Below are 16,203 nucleotides of genomic sequence, written 5' to 3'. Positions count from 1 at the left end.
TAGTGGAAGGATAGTGATTTAACTAAAGTGCACCAATGATGGGACCCTGATCTCTTCACTCTTGCTCCAGAAAATTGTCTAGGACACTGGACATCACACCTTGTTCTTCTCTATCACCTCCTGTTTCTGGGGCTCAGAGTTCACACACTTTCTCTGATGTCCCACTAGAAGGGAGAGTCAGGAGATCAGACAGCACATAGAATAGAGAGGAAGGGGAGAGGAAAGGAGAATGCATGAAAGGCAGAGGAAAGGGGTGAGGACATGCTTGCCTGTCTCCACTCAGGTCACTGGAAGCTGTGCAATGACACTGTGCCTCCTTGCCAGCTCCATTCCACAGCCTCTTCCTGCACACAGCAGTGGCACTGAAGTTCTCACATCATGGAAATGCAGGCTCATCTCTGCTTGCAGCTCCATATCCAAGTATTTTCCCTAGGAAGTCATACTATGATGTTTATGTCAGAGGCATCACACTGACAGAAGGAAGGAGCCAAAGCTGGAATGGGCAACTAATCATATTTGCTGAGGGCTTTCTAGATGCTACACATAGTGGGTTGTTATTTTCAGACTTTGTCACTTCAAGTCCTCAAAGTAGTCTGCTGAGGTGGCATCACTACTTCCTTTCTACGCACGGAGAAATAGGCCCAGAGAACAAAGTACATATTCAAAGAAATCTAGGGAGGTGTCGAATGGATGCAGAGGCCAACTGAAGAGCTAACACTGCCCAATTCTGGGACAATTCCAGAATCAAAGTAAATAGAGTAACAAATGCTAACACTCTGGGACAAATAAGAATCTATGGGTCATTCTGACATAAATAAATACTTGAATGAACACATAACTAAATGAACCTTAGAGCAGAAGGGAAGGTCTCCCATACAGTCAGATGCCAACTAATAAATCCAGAAGGAATGACAGAATTAGAAAAACAACACTTGACCAACTATCATAGTAACAAGTGATTCAGGCAAGAGCCCTGAATGGAAGCTCAGTCTGAGCCAAATCCCACTGCAGGCACAGTCACCATGGCAGCCATGCTCACCCAAGAATGCTGGAAAAACAGCAAGCCACCACCACTCTCTTTTCGTTCCTAATATGTACTAAGATCTGTATAGCACAGACACGATGTGAAGCAATTAACACCACCTATTTCTCAAAATAAATACTCCTCGCAGTTTTACCGATTTAAGCATACATGCATGCAAACATACATAATTACAAACATGCATACAGACCCCAATACATGCATGCTTTGTCCCACTTTCTCTTTTACTATTCAAGTTTCCAGGAATTCACTGAAGTGGATTTACGGAAGGGTAATGAAGAAAAAATCCACAATTCAACAAACTCAATTCTAATCACACCTACCAAGTGGAAAGTACCATAACAACTTTATTTTAGTGATTTATTTTTCTGTAGTAGATCTAAAGTCTGTCTCTGGAACATTTTTCCATATCCTTGGGTTGGAAAGCTCACTATTGTTAAGACAAAAATTGTTAAGATGAGAAATCCCCACACTCATCTACGGATTCAATACAATCCAAATCAAAATCTTAGTGGGCCTTATCATCATCATTATTATTAATTATTATTATTATTATTATTGGAAATCAACAGCTGAATTTAAAATTCACGTATGGATAACAAAACGACCTAGACTATAAAAACAAATAGAAACTGTGATCCATATAATCACCCCATATAGAAGTCTAATGAGAATGGACCATAGACCTCAATATAAAACCTAAAGCTATAAAAACATAGGAGAAAACACAGGAGAGGAAAACATGGAAGAAAATCCTTCTTACCTTGGCTTAGGTGAAGATTTATTAGATACCACACCCAAAACACAATCCACAAATAAACGAGTTGATAAATTGGACCACCTCAAAATGAAAAGAAAAAAAAAAGTCTACTCTTCCAAAGACACTGCTGAGAGAATGAAAAGCAAGCCACTGACTGGGAGAAAAATATTTGCAAGTCATTTATCTGGTAAAGGACCTGTATCCAAAATATAGAAAATATAGACCTGAATCCAAAATATGGAAAATCCCTGGGGTGTTAAGTCAGTAATAGACATGCCAATAAATAAATGAGCAAACAATTAAACAAACACTTCATCCAAGAGATTATACAAGTGACAAATAGGGTCATGAAAAGATGATCAACGTCGTTAGTTAATAAGGAAATGTAAATTAAAACTACAATGAAATATCACTACACCCCTGTGAGAATGGCCAACATTAAAAATACTGACCATACTAAGCATTGTGGAGGATGGAACTCTCATAGACTGCTGGTGGGAATTAAAGATGATACAAACACTCTAGAACTAGTTTGGTAGTTTCTTACATTGTTCATCTAACATCTACCATATGATCCAGCCATTGAACCCTTATGTATTTACCCTACAGAAGAAATCTTGTCCATGTAAAGATTTGTATACAAATATTCACAACAGTTTTACTGAAAAGAGCTTCAAGCCGAAAACAATCCACATGTCCATCACCAGGTGAATGGCTAAAACAAATTGTCATATATACATACAATGGAATATTATTTAGCAATACTAAGGAACTATCCAACCATGCAACAAATGGATAGCTTGACACATAGTTAAGTTGAATGAAAGAAGCAAGAAAACAAAAGTGCATTCTGTACAGTTTTATTGACAGAAAGGTTTGTTTTTTTTTAAGAGAAATTAATGGTGACAGAAGTTCAGTGGTTACCTGGGAACAGGGAGAGGTCCCAGGGGAGGCAGTCGGAGGCTACAGGAGGGTGGATGAAGAGGTTACAAAAGAGCATGAGGAATCCAAGAATAGAGTCCAGGGCCTGGCCTGTGTGACATGACCTTAACATTACTACTTTCTTCACTGCTCTGTGGACTTTCTCATGTGGCTCCTCTTTGAGGGGACTATTCAGGAACTATATTTCTGGATGTCGGTATGGTGGGACTTCTCAAAAGGCTACAGAGGTGTACATCCTTCACACCAACAATTTCCCTGATAGAAGTTTAACTTAAGGGCAGAGTTAAGGATGGAAGTAGGATTTGGTTCTAAGGATAGTCATCTTGATAATTCCCTACCAGTTTTTCTCATGAACTAGAACTCTCCCAAGACAGTGTGCTGTGCTCAAAGAGAACACATTTAGCTCACCAGTGCAAAAGCCACATGAACTGTGCTCTTCAGCACAGTCAGGTGCCATCCACGAAGTGTTGATAATTGGGAATATGAGAAACACTCTGAATTCCAAATAACATAGGGCTGTGACAATTGATTATGTCCCATTGAAAAGGTACAATTCAGGGCGCCTGGGTGGCTTGGTCGGTTAAGCGTCCGACTTCGACTCAGGTCATGATCTCACAGTCTGTGAGTTCGAGTCCCGCGTCGGGCTCTGTGCTGACAGCTCAGAGCCTGGAGCCTGTTTCAGATTCTGTGTCTCCCTCTCTCTCTGCCCCTCCCCTGTTCATGCTCTGTCTCTCTCTGTCTCAAAAATAAATAAACGTTAAAAAAATTAAAAAAAAAAAAAGAAAAGGTACAATTCTATGCAGGGAGCAAACATGAGTTGTAATGAAAACAACCAGGAGGGACGATTTGTTGCCTATCAGATTAGCAATGATTCACATTTGTAATGTGTGGGGAAACAGGCACTATCATACAGCGTTGTTAGAAATATAAAATAGTTTCTTTCAAAGTTGTGTTCATATAAAATACAGTTTTCATGGTTTTGAAAAAAACACTTTCAAGAACTTATTAAGAGAAATGCTTACTAAAACATCTGAATGTCTATGAAGAAGAATGTTAAGAGACTCCCCGGGAAGATGGTGGAGTCAGAAAACTCTAAGCTCACCTTGGCTCATTGATACTACCAGATAACATTCATATCAGTGTAAATAGCCCATAAGACAACCCAAAGACTTGCAGAAGAAACTCTCCACAGATAAATATAGAGAAGAAGCTGATGAAAGAAAGTAGGAAGGGTGAAGATGCAGTGGGGTACTAAATGGACCCACGAGACTGCCCTCAGGAGAGAGGGCTGCCCAAGGTGTGGAGAGGGGAGAGAAATAGACTCTCACACTATGTAGCCCGCACAGGAAAGACAAGTTCTCATCACATTGGCTGCAAAAACCAGAAGGGCCAAATTTCACGAGTTTGTACAACCAGTGGGACTTAAACCCAGCATGGTGAGGGGAAACTGAGTTCCCACCTTTAAAGAGACAAGACAACAAACAGCCCTGTGGAGATACAGCATAGAAGGGGCAGTTTGAAAATCACATGGGGACATGGGAGGGAGATTTACTTACTGATCTCGGAGCATGTGTTGAAAGGGCAGGGATGTGTGGGGGACTTGCCCACAAACAAAGGAGCTGGTGGGAGCCAGTTTCCTCCCCCCAACCGCAGCATGAACACACAGCCACCTGGGGGAACAAACAAAGAACCAGTGAGGTGCTGACATTCCCTACTTAACTTGCTGACAGGACACCCGGCCCTCGTGTTTCACTGTGGACATGCCCCCTCCAATCGGGCCTTGGCTCCAGGTCTTCTCCCACAGCAGACCCATGCAAACCTTGCTAACACTGCAAGTCCATTCTCCTCCCCAGCCCCCACGCTTCCATGGATCCACCCCCTCCAATCCTCTCTTGGACAGAGCTTATGTAAAGCAGTGTCACAAGCCTGGAAGTTTGCAAGCAGCCCCAAGAAGGGCCAGTGCCACCCCAAAGTGACTTCTGCCCTGGGGAGAGAGAAACATAACCACACACAACAATCAGACTGTGGCCCCAGCAGTGGGCTGTGGGCAGACAGGGGGTCTGACTGCAGGCCTTGCCCATCAAGGAAAGCTTCTCAGGGGACAAAACAGGGAAAGTACCCTGTAGTTCAGTGCTAGTGTATCCCTGGGAGATGCCTGGTCTGACTCAAATCAAGCCCAAGGTGGCCCCAGACTGGCCCACCAGGAACACAGGGACCAAACCCTGCCCACCACAGGCAAAGAGCGCCATTGTGGATGGCTGAACTGAAGGAAAAAGCAGCTCATCCACAAGAGCAGGGTGCACACAACAAACATACGAGAAACCCTGAAGCGCTAAATTCTGGTAAATAGGGGACACTGCACTGCAGGCACTACAGGCTTGCTTCTTCATAAGGCCACTGGTTTTAAGAGCAGGGGATGTGGTTAACTTTCCTAACACACAGAAACAGGTGCAGAGAGTTAGACAAAATAAGGAGACAGAGGAATATGTCCCAAATGGAGGAACAAGACAAAATCACAGCAAGAGACCTAAGTGAAATGGGGATTGAGTAGTATGTCTGACAGAGAATTGACAGTAATGATCATAAAGATACCATGAGATGCGAGAAAAGTTTGGAGGACCTCAGTGAGACCCTGAACAAAGAGATAGAAATCATAAAAAAGAAACAATCAGGGATGAAGAACCCAATAACTGAAATTAAAAATACACCAGATATAAAGAATAGTAGACTAGATGAAGCAGATCATATCAGCAACCTGGGGGGCAGGGTAATGGAAAGTAACCAAGCTGGACGGTTGAGAAGAAACAAAACACAAAATGAAAACAGACTTTGGGACCTCAGTGACACCATCAAGCGTAATAACGTTCACATTATAGGGGCTCCAGAAGGAAAAGAGAGAGAAAAGGGGGCAGAAAATTAATTTGAAAAAATAATAGCTGAAGAAAACATCCCAAATCTAGGGAAGGAAAGAGAAATCCAGATCCAGGAAGCACAGGCGGCCCCCCCAAAAATCAACCTAAAGTGGTCAACACCAACACATAATACTTAAAATGGTAAAAAGCAGTGGCAATGAGATAATTTTAAAAGCAGCAAGAGGAAAGAAAACCATTCCATACAAGGTAAACCCCATAAAGCTATCAGTGGATTTTTTAACAGAAGCTTTGGAGGCCAGAAGGGAGTGGCATGATATATTCAAAGTGGCGAAACTAAAAAATCTGCAGCCAAGAATATTCTATCCAGGAAGGCTACCATTCAGAATATAAGGACAGGTAAAGAGTTTCCCAGACAAACAAAAGCTAAAGGAATCCATGATCACTAAACCATCCCTACAAGAAATGTTAAAGGGGATTCTTTGAGTGGAAAGGAAATACCATAAGCAGAAATAAGAAATGCAGGAAGCATCAAAGCGGTAAAAATAAGTACATCTATAAAAAACAGTCGAAGGGTCTCTCAAAACAAACGGATGTAAATTATGGCAACATACACCCAAAACGTGGGGTGAGGGGAGAGGAGTAAAGAATGAGTTCAAACTTAACCAGCCATCAACTATTTGCACAAGATATTATATACAAGCTGAACGGTAAAAGAAAAAAAAAAAACAGTAACAGATAAGCAAAAACTAAAGAGAAAGGAATCCAAGTTTATCAATAAAAAAGCCAACTAACTGTGAAGAAAGAGAGCAAGAAAAGTAAGGAACAGAGAAAAACCACAAAAACCACCATAAATTGGGTAACAGAATGGTAATGATTACCTACCTATCTCTAATTTTAATGTAAATGGACTAACCGCTCTGATCAAAAGACATAGGGTGACAGAAATGTGAAAAAGCAAGACACATTTATATGTTGCTTGCAAGAGACTCACTACAGACCTAAAGACACATGCAGATTGCAAATGAAGTGATGGAGAAACATTTATCATGCAAATAGATATGAAAAGAAAGCCAAGGTAGCAATACTTATATTGGGCAAAATAGATTTTAAACAAGAACTGTAAGAGGGGACAAAGAAGCACATTATATAATCATAAAGGGGACAATGCAACAAGAAGATATAACAATTGTAAATATTTATGCACCTGACATGAGAGCATCCAAATACATAAAGCCGTTCATAACAAACATAAAGAAGGCAATTCATAATAATACGATAATAGTAGGGGGCTTTAACAGCCCACTGACATCAATGGGTGGATCTCCTAAACAGAAAATCAACAAGGAAGCAATGTCTTTGAATGACACTTTGGACCAGACGGATTTAACACATATATTCAGAACATTCCATCCAGAAACAGCAGAATACACATTTTTCTCCAAGTGCACATGGAACATTCTCCAGAATATATCACATATTAGGCCACAAGACAGTCTCAACAAATTCAAAAGGATCAAAGTCATACCACCATGCACCTTTTCTGACCACAGTGCTGTGAAACAGGAAAAGAACCACAAGAGAAAAATCTGGAACTAGCACAAATACATGGAAGTTAAATAACATGCTACTAAACAATGAATGGGCTAACAAATAAATAAACGGGGAATTAAAATAAAAATACATGGAGATAAAAGAAGAAGAAAACACAGCAATCCAAAATCTTTGGGATGCAGCAAAAGCTGTCCTAAGGAGGAAGTTTACAGCAATGCAGTCCTACCTGAAGAAGCAAGAAAAATCTAAAAGTAAACATTCTAACCTTACACCTCCAGGAACTAGAAAAAGAACAAACAAAATCCAAAAACAATAGAAGGACGGAAATAATAAAGATTAGAGAAGAGATAAATGAAAAAGAAACAAAACAAAACAAAACAAAAAACAAAAGAACAGATCAATGAACCTAGGAGTTGGTTCCTTGGAAAGATCAACAGAAGTGATCAATCATTAGCCAGACTCATCATAAAAAGAGAGAGGAGTCAAATAAACAAAATCACAAATGAAAGAAGATAAATAACAACTGACATCACAGAGATGCAAAGGATTATAAGAGAATAGTATGAAAAATTATATCCCAACAAACTGGGCAAACTGGAAGAGATGGATAAATACCTAGAAACATGTAACCTCCCAAAACTGAATCGGGAAGAAATAGAAAATTTGAACAGAACAACTAACAGCAATGAAACAGAATCAGTAATGAAACAAAAGAAAACAAAACAAAAATATCCCAAGAAACAAAAGTCCAGGACCAGATGACTTCACAGGTGAATTCTACCAATCATTTAAAGAAGAGTTAATACCTAATCTTCTCAAACTATTCCAAAAAAGGAATAGAAGAGGAAGGAAATCTTCCAAATTCATTCTATCAGGCCAGTAGTAGCCTGATACTAAAGCCAGATAAAGACATTACAGAGAGACAGAGAAAGAGAGAGACAGAGAGAGAGAGAGAGAGAGAGAGAGAGAGAAGTACAAGCCAATCACTTTGATGAACATAGGTGTGAAAATCCTCAAGAAAATATTGTCAAACCGAATCCAGCAATACACTTAAAAAATAATTCACCACAATCAAGGGGGTTTAGTCATTGGATACAAGAGTGGTTCAATATTTGCAAATCAACCAACGTGATTTACCACTTTAATAAAAGAAAGGATAAGAACCATATGATCCGAATTGCTTGCAGTAGCCATGGTGGTCATGAGTTCATTACAGTGGGTTTCTGTCACTGCAGTGTCCACTCTCTCTGGCCACTGTCTCGGCACTCAGCTTGGATTCAAGGGCTTCCTCACCCATGGCTTTCTGAAGACTGCAGCTCAGTGCGACACAGTGGAAACAATGAGAAAAGACTGTTTATCACCAAACCTTCTGGATTCTATGACAGGTGTTATTTGAGTTTAATGAAATTCTACATTTTTGTTGGGTGGGATTCCAGTAGCAATTGGCATAACTCTGGTGAATATATTCATTGGTGAAGCCTGAGTTAGCAGAAATTCCAGAAGGCCAAATCCTGGAACACTGGGAATGTTTCAAGCATCCTATATCAAGATGGATTTCCAGAACTTTCTTCGATGGCCCTGAAAAGAATTATGAAAAGACAATGGCTATTTTTCAAATTGAAGCTGAAAAGTCTGATTTATGGTTAAAGTAACTGGAAGTACCAAGGTTAGTTAATGCATCCCAGAGGCGATGGTCCCTTGTATCAGTATCCTTCCATTGATAAGGCGCTGATTGATCATTCTCCAAAAGCAACTCCCAACATCGAATCTCTTATTTATCTAAATACAAAGTATATTCTCTTTAGGTATAAGTATATTAATTAAAAATATATTCTGTATTTTTGCTCAAGCGATGAATAAAAGGCCTTCTATTGCTCTATTTCTCAGCATTGGTTCAGATTAAGACTTTAGTGTGGGATTTCATTTTTTTCAGCTTTATTGTATTGGGGCATAGTGGACAATATTGTAAGATATTTAAAGTGTACATTATGATGACTTGGTACCCATTGTGAAGGGCAGATTAAAACTTTTGATTTGTGGGTTTTGGCTTCCTCCTATAAGAAGGTATATAGGTAAATATAGAAACTTGAACAAATAGGAATTTGTGAACTCCCAACGGTGTAACTTCGAAAGTTTAATGTTTTATTTGACTCATAATTGGAAGTTAGAGAAGTCCAATTATGTTAAATACCAAGAAATATAGTAGTTTACACAAATGTCTGTATTGTAGATATCTAGATTACTCACAGGTAATTCATAATTTTAAATTACATAAATATTGAACTAACTATATAAACCATTAACCCCTGAATAAACAATTTTTCAGTGACAAAAAAAAGAACCATGTCATCATTTAGAAAGATGCAGAGAAAGCATTTACAAAGTATAAGATCCATTTATGGTAAAAACGTTCAACAAAGTTGGTTCAGAGGAAACATACCTCAACATAATAAAAGCCATATACGAAAATCCCACAGTGAACATCATACTCAACGTGGAGAAACTGAAAGATTTCCCCTCCTAGTGTCAGCAACAAGACAAGGATGTCCACTCTCACCACTTTTATTCAACATAGTACCAGAAGTCCTAGGCGCAGCCATCAGACAAGAAAAAGGAATACAAGGCATCCAAATTGGTACGAAAGAAGTAAAACGTTCACTATTGGCAGAAAAACATGATACCATATATAGAAAACCCTAAAGACTCTACCCCAAAAAACTACTAGTAATGATAAATGAATTCAGTAAGGTCTCAGGATACAAAATCAACGTACAGAAAGCTGTTGCATGTCTACACACTAATAATGAAGCAGCAGAAAGAGAAATTAAGAAAACAATCCCATTTACAATGGTATCAAAAATAATAAAATGCCTAGGAATAAACATAACCAAGGATATAAAAGACCTGTACTCTGAAAACTATAAAACATTGATGAGAGAAATTGAAGACAGCACAAATGGGAAGACATCCCATGCTCATGGATAGGAAGAACAAACACTGTTAAAATGTCCATGCTATCCTGAACAGTCTACAGATTTAATGGAATCGCTGTCAAAAAATACCAACAGCATTTTTCACAGAACTCGAACAAGCAATCCTAAAATTTGTATGGGACCATAAGAGACGCCGAACAGCCAAAGCAATATTGGAAAGGAAAACAAAGCTGGAGGTATCAAAATTCCAGACTTCAACTTATATCACAAAACTGTAGTACTCAAAACAGTATGGCACTGGCACAAAAATGGACACACAGATCAGTGGCACAGAATAGAGATCCCAGAAATAAGCCCATGACTATTTGGTCAATTGATCTTTGACAAAGGAGGCAAGAATATCCAGTGGGAAATAGACAGTCTCTTCAACAAATGATGTTGGGAAAGCTGGACAGCTACATGCCAAAGAATAAAACCAGACCACAATCCTACACCACACACAAAAATGAACTTAAAATAGATTAAGGAACTAAATGTGAGTCCTGAAAATATAAAACATCTTAGAAAGGAGCACAGGCAGTAATTTCTCTGACACCGACTGTAACAATTCCTTTTTTTTTTCTTTTTTGGATATGACTCCTGAGGCAAGAGAAACACAAGCAAAAATAAACTATTGGGACTACATCGAAATAACAAGTTTCTACACAGCAAAGGAAAAAAATCGAAACTAAAGGACAAACTACTCAATGGGAGAAGATATTTCCAAACGATATATCTGATAAAGTCTTAGCATCCATAACCGACACATGAAAAAATGCACAACATCACTCATCATCAGGGATACACACACACACACACACACACACACACACACACACACACACAATGGAGTATTACTCGGCAATCAAAAAGAATGAAATCTTGTCATTTGAAACTACATGGATGGAACTAGAGGGTATTATGCTAAGCAAAATTAGTCAGAGAAAGACAAATATCATATGACTTCACACATATGAGGACTTTAAGGTACAAGACAGATGGACATAACGGAAGGGAGGGAAAAAATAACATAAAAACAGGGAGGGGGACAAAACGTAAGAGACTCTTAAGTATGGAGAACAAACAGAGGATTACTGGAGGCGTTGTGAGAGGGGGTATGAGCTAAATGGGTAAGGGGCATTAAGGTATCTACTCCTGAAATCATTGATGCACTATGTGCTAACTAACTTGAATGTAAATTTTAAAAGTAAATTAAATAATAAAAGGGCTTAGCATCCAAAATTTATGATGAATGTATACAAATCCACACCCAAAAGACAAATAATCCAATTAAAAAATGGGCAGAAGACATGAACAGACATTTCTCCAAAGAAGACATCCAGATGGCCAAAAGACACATGAAAAGATGCTCAACATCACTCATCATCAGGGAAATGCAAATCAAAACCACAGTGAGATATCACCTCACACCTGTCAGAATGACCCCCATCAAAAACACAAGAAACTACAAATGTTGGAGAGGATGTGCAGAAAAAGGAACCCCCTTGCACTGTTGATGGGAATGCAAGCTGCCTCAGTCACTCTGGAAAACAGTATGGAGCTTCCTCAAGAAGTTAAAATGTAACTACCGTACGATCCAGTAATTTCACTGCTGGGTATTTACCCAAAGAATACAAAAACACTAATTCGAGAAGGTACATGCACCTCTCTGCTTATTGTGGTATTATTTACCATAGACAAATTATGGAGGCAGCCCAAGTTCCACCGATTGATTCATGGATAAAAAGTAGTATATATATACAATGGAATATCGCTCAGCCATAAAAAAAAAATGAAATCTTGCCATTTGTAGCAACATGGATGGAGCTAGAGAGTATAATGCCAAGTGAAATAAGTCAGTCAGACAAAGACAGATACATACGATTTCACTCCTATGTGGAATTTGAGAAACAAAACAAATGAGCAAAGGAAAAGAGAGAGAGAGAGAGAGAGAGAGAGACCACAAAACACTATGAAACAGACTCTTTAGCTACAGAGAACTGATAGTACCAGAGAGGAGGTGGGTGATGTAGGTGAAGGGGATTAAGAGAAGACTTATCATGATAGGCACTAAGTAATGTATAGAATTGTTGAATCAGTATATTGTACACCTGAAACTAACAGAACACTGCATGTTAACTGTACTGGATTTAAAATTAAGACAAGAGAGGGCTGCCTGGGTGGCTCAGCCAGTTAAGGATCCGACTTCAGCTCAGGTCATGATCTTGCAGTCCATGAGTTACAGTCCCACACTGGGCTCTCTGCTGTCAGCACCCAGCCCGCTTTGGACTTTCTGCCCCCCCTCCCTTTCTGCCCCTCCCCCACTCGTTCTCTCTCTCTCTCTCTCTCTCTCTCTGTCTCAAAATAAATAAATAAACTTTAAGAAGAGAGAATGTTAGCATACTATTGTTTGTAATAGAAAATGTGGTAAAAGAACTATATTTACATTACTAGTATTGGAGAAATAAATGTTGGGCCATTCATATGATGCCACAACTGGTCTTTATTTAAAAAATAAGTGAAATTTTGTAAAGTAATTGAAAATATTATCATTGAAATATGTGTTTACATAGAAAGATGGTAAAAAAATGTGCTAAAACAGGTTACAATGATCATAAAGGGCACAGATCCATTTTTTGTTTATATAGGCATATACCTATTTATCCAGAGGTCTCAAGGCATAAAATCAAAGTGATCTTGTTGTTCCAGTGGCCTAGAGCTTTTATTCAGCATGGAAAGAGTCTGGACACCTCACACAGGCACCCTTGAGAATGTCTCTGTACCCTTGGGAATGCCCCCTTTCTACTCAGATGTCCTGAAAGCTGTCTGGTGGGTTTTCACCACAGCCCCTCCCTCCCACCTTCCTGCTCAGCCATGCTCAAACTGCAGCTCAGGCTCCTGTCACGAGGTGGCACCAACGTACTTCCACCATCAATTTCTCTACAAGAGGTTTGTTTATTCAAGGGGCAAAAACCAAAAACCAACCAAGCAACCAACCAACCAAACAAAAACACCTTCCCTTAAGACCTAGCATGTGAACCAACTGTATACAATAATTTATATAATTTAAATTCTGTCTGATAGAACTGATGGGTTAGATAGATAGATAGATAGATATATGTATAGATATATGTATAGATATATGTATAGATTATATATATATATATATATATATATATATATATATATATACACACACCCCAGGACATTCTTAAAATGATACACAGGCGATAGTGTTGCACCATGGCAGTAGGAGGTAAGGCAGGTGGGCTTAGGGCAGGGCAGAACAGGACAGGTAGGAGGTGCCTGAGAGAGAATGGGGCACTGGACTGAGACTGGGAAGCCTGTATGGGGGTGGGGTGGTGGAGGGAGAAAATTTGTCTCTGGGAGGGACATGCTACATTGTGGACATGGTCAACCTGCACTGAAGAGGGAAAAAAATACATCACTAAATGCGATATAGGTTTGGGGCCAACAGCAAATGGAACTGCTTTAATATACATATGAATTTTCCAAACATAATCTTAGTAAACAAATGATTCCAAGACTTTTCTTATTCTTTGCTTGGTTTATTTGAAAAAGAAAATGGAGACGGATGCCACTTGATAGCCAGAGCCAGAATTGCAGGTCTGAGGCACAGACCAGGAGGCTCAGCAAGGAAGAAGGAAAGATGGAGTTTGTGATCTTGGTTGAATGGTTTCAGCCAAAGTTTTTGGGAATTTTTCACTTCATGGCAGTAATTCCTTGGTGTCCATCATTTTCTGGGATATCTAAATCTGAGTTCAGAACCCACCCCTTGTATGAACTGAATCTAGAGCTACACTTGAGATGGGGTGGTTGAGCCAGAGGAAACACACACACACACACACACACACACACACACACACACACAGAATCAATTCAATTTTGAAACCTACTTGGTTCTCCTATAAAATTGAATCTAATGAGTGTTTATGAAATGAAGAATGTACATGTACATGAACATACATGTGCATTACTACCATCATTGTTAAAAGGGGCTTTTTGGATGAATACCCATGGTGCCACAATATCAGGGGAGTGTGAAATGCTCATTTATCAAGGCTTAGAAACCCATCTTCTAAAAGCAAGCCTGCTCTGTGTCCTCAAGAGAGGGTGAAGGATGGAACCTCATTCCCATCCTGCCATTTAACTGGAGAGGTGAATTTGGTTTTGTGAGCATGAGCTTTGCCATCTGTGAAATGGGACTCAGGATACTTTTGCCACACAAGTGTCCCAAGGGAAAAATGAGAAAACCTACTCAGAATATATGGCATGTAGTGGGACTTCAAGGGCCCTTTAAAAGTTGAGATGCAGCAATAGAGGCTGGCTGAGCTTCAGGGCTAAGGCAGGCATAGTGAAAAGGTATTTCTCACTGTTTCTCCTAATGAAAATATAGATATCCTTATGAAAGAAGCATATATTTCTCTTATACACCTTGTGTTTAAAATCTTGTAGACAGAAGGATCCCTAGTTTCTTGGGTGAATCAGAAGCTTATAAGCAATGCTCAACATCATGCTTCTGAGCAGACCCTAATCCAGTTCCCCACCCTGGGCAGACAGGACTGCTTATTCGTTTACTTTTTGTTTGCTTTTTTTTATTGAAGTGCAGGTGACACAGAATATTATATTAGTTTTAGGTGTACGAAGTGTGTTTCAACAATTATATACATTACAAAACGCTCACTACTATTAGCGTAGACACCCTTTGTCACCATACAAAGTTATTAAAATATTATTGACTATATTGTCTGTGGTGTACTTTTCATCCCCACGACTTATTTATCTTATAACTTCCGTTTTGTATCTCTTAATCCCCTCCATCTATTTCACCCATCCCCCCTTCATCTCCTACCATCTGGCAACCACGTTTGTTCTCTGTATTTATGAGCTTGTTTCTGTTATGTTTTGTTCGTTCATTTGTTTTGTTTACTAGATTCCAAATATAAGTGAAATCATATGGTATTTGCCTGTTTGTCTGACTTGTTTTACTGAGTATAATGCCCTCTAAGTCCATACATGTTATTGTGAATGGCAAGATTTCATTCTTTTTATGGCTGGGTAATATTCCACTGTGGGGTGTGTGTGTGTGTGTGTGTGTGTGTGTGTGTGTGTATCACATATTCTTTATCCATTTGCCTATTGATAGACACTTGGGTTGCTTCCATATCTTGTCTATTATAATTAATGATGCAATAAGACAGCTCTGTGTTTTTTTCTTTTTCAAAATTCTATTTAAATTCTACTTAGTTAACATATAATGTAATATTGGTTTCAGGAGTAGAATTTAGTGATTCATCACTTACATATAACATTCAGTGCTCAACACAACAAGTGACCTCCTTAATACCCAATCATCCATTTAGTCCATCCCTGGCCTATCTCCCCTCCAGCAACCCTTAGTTTGTTATCTACAGTTAAGTGTCTCTGACGGTTTGCTTCCTTCTCTCTTTTTTTGCCCTTTCCCTATGTTCACCTGTTCTGGTTCTTAAATTCCACATATGGTTAAAAGGACGGGCCTGTTTTTAACTCACCTCAGTGATAGAGCACATCATGGCAGCAAGGTGTGGTACTTGCCTAACTGCTGCTCTTGGACTGCTCCATAGGTTAATACATTTACAGGAATATTCTAGACCAGTCCTGGAGTCACCATTGCAGGAGCCTTCAGACCATGCGTTATCCAACCATATCACACCAGAATTTCAGCCAACTGCTGTCTCCCTGAGATGCAGAAAACCAAGATTTACTAGCATTTCTTTGACATACACTTGTCAGTTCTTTCATTCACTAATAACTAAATATATATTGGCTTAAAACCCATACTGTCCATTGAAAGTGTTCCATTAATTATGTAGTGTAAATAAGAGGATAAGGAGGAAAATGAATATACTGGAAAATTCAACGGTTAAATCTGAGATGAAATAACTCTTAAACATTAACTTTTAAACTTGTTCAAACTTCAGGGCATCAAATATTTTTTTTAATTCCCTTTGGGAATGCAAGCTGGTGTAGCCACTCTGGAAAACAGTATGGAAGTTCCCCCAA

The 16,203-nt window shown here is 39.1% G+C and overlaps 1 pseudogene; it reads left to right on the top strand.

Moving 5' to 3' along the window:
• The first annotated feature begins 8,360 nt into the window (after nt 1-8,360).
• LOC109256442 (NADH dehydrogenase [ubiquinone] 1 beta subcomplex subunit 5, mitochondrial-like) lies at nt 8,361-8,992 on the top strand (annotated as a pseudogene).
• The last annotated feature ends 7,211 nt before the right edge of the window (nt 8,993-16,203 follow it).

The sequence above is a fragment of the Panthera pardus genome, unplaced genomic scaffold, assembly GCF_024362965.1.
Source record: "Panthera pardus isolate Hobbes unplaced genomic scaffold, ASM2436296v1 HiC_scaffold_223, whole genome shotgun sequence".
In the NCBI taxonomy this organism is placed as follows: Eukaryota; Metazoa; Chordata; class Mammalia; order Carnivora; family Felidae; genus Panthera; species Panthera pardus.
Note: the sequence above shows the minus strand (reverse complement) of the source record. Positions and strands in the feature narration are given on the sequence as shown.